Raw genomic sequence first — 1706 nt, 5'->3', positions numbered from 1 at the left:
TGTACAAGCTGGCCCTCAAAGCTGGTTGAGACCATCGGCACTCAGAAAGTCTGTGAAGCAGATTCAAGGCTAAGAGGACTGAACTACAGATGTATTTAGTTTACTGGGGCTTACATTGGATAATGAAATTACTACCTCCCCCCACGTCATTGATTTATGCAACACCTTTTTCAAACAGGCACATTAAGGACTCTACAACGTAGGCTCTCAACTCGGCTGCAGCACACATCCTCTATCGTAACCCTGCAGAACTGGTTCGGGGCAAGAGAAGAATGCAGCGTCCAAACGGCAACTGCAAGAGGAATATAGGGAGATGAGAGGACACCAGACTAAGCCCTGCCCCAGGCTGGAAACAGTGCTAATGAATCATTCATTAACAATCACAGAAGGGCATTAGGTTTCAACCTAAAGGCATCCCACAGCCCTTTGCTGGGACACCTCTTATGGAGCCACAGACACTTTCTAGATTATCTCCCAGTCTCCCCTCTGAGTAGTGACCTCTCACCAGGTAAAGTCTTATATGCTCACAACCCAAAACAATCCAGTTGTGGCCCTCTTTTGGAAGCTGCAAACGCCTACTATACATCCTCTTCTCTCCCTTCACATGGACAGAAGGATTTATTTAGCAAAGGGGCAGCAGTGTCAAAATGCAACACTTTGCTATCAGGTTTTACAGCGGTGTCATTACACAGACGCTCACAACTCAGGATTTGGACCTCAGAGTAGATGATTAAATGCAGGGAAGTCAAGTGACCTCACGCAACAAAAGCAATAGGAAGCCTTGCTCCACAAAAGCACTGTAACAGCAGGTTCCAGCTCCCCTGCAAGCACCTGGGGTCAGACTCGTAGCCACTATAATCAGATCAGCTCCACTGAATTCAGTGGGGCTACAGGCATTTCTGCACATTAAAGATCCAGCCCTTTTTATTATACTTACTGGGTTACCTATGAGAGGAGAAGATTGGACTACACAGGGTGCATTGATTAGCAAGGGCTCAGCAAGCAGCAAGAACATTACTCACCAGTCATTCAACTTCAGGCCATCACCTGTGCCACACTGCCCAGAGTCTAGGACAAGAGCCCAGTTTTGCCATCATCATTGGCAATCCCTTGCAGCTGAGAATGACTGTCTTCCACAATTGTCTTATCTGCAGGTCTGAAGATGGCTGATGAGGCCTATCCAGGACGGACAGACTCCGTTGTAGAGTCTGCAGCTTGGTATGAAACGGTCACACCACTCTTTTCTCTTTTACCTCCCCAGCCTCACAAGCTGCCAGAGGACAAAGACAGACATAAGGATCTTTACCACCATTCTTCTCCCATCTCATTTCTGCCTCCCTGTTCAGCCAGTACTGAGTTACCTGTGGGGAGTTCCCAAATTAGGCCCAGCTCTGCTCCTATAGGAAAGCTAATTGTGGACCTTCCTGTTAACCCTCTCTCTGCCAACCCCTGCATGCACTTTACATCACTTCGTCCCACAGGTGCTTCCATTTCCAGAGAGCTGGGTAGGGAAATGGCATAGGGAAGGAGAGCGGAGTCAATCAAGTAGTAAGGCTGGGGGGAACCAGCTTGGCATGCCACAGCCAAGATAGGATGCCTGGTTCTCTATGGCTACCCCTGCACCTGAAACAGGGTGCAGACATACCGCAGCTATTTTTAAACGAGGCGGGCTGGGTAACAGCAACAGCCTGCCTGTGTCAGCATGG

General features: G+C 48.7%; 1 long non-coding RNA gene across 1 annotated transcript in view; it reads right to left on the bottom strand.

The window, feature by feature from the left end:
* Window positions 1-1427, bottom strand: part of LOC109295420 — a 10350-nt gene extending 8923 nt beyond the window's left edge. Inside the window, exons 1-2 of the long non-coding RNA XR_002096746.1 lie at window positions 1362-1427; window positions 1023-1270 (exon numbers count right to left, since the gene is read on the bottom strand). This is a non-coding gene — a long non-coding RNA (uncharacterized LOC109295420). The remainder of the gene's footprint in view (window positions 1-1022; window positions 1271-1361) is intronic.
* Between the last annotated feature and the right edge of the window lie 279 nt (window positions 1428-1706).

The sequence above is a fragment of the Gavialis gangeticus genome, unplaced genomic scaffold (assembly GCF_001723915.1).
Source record: "Gavialis gangeticus isolate Ggan-Ray unplaced genomic scaffold, GavGan_comp1, whole genome shotgun sequence".
NCBI classification, from domain to species: domain Eukaryota; kingdom Metazoa; phylum Chordata; order Crocodylia; family Gavialidae; genus Gavialis; species Gavialis gangeticus.
The sequence above is the reverse complement of the archived record's forward strand: the minus strand, read 5'-3'. Positions and strand labels throughout refer to the sequence as shown.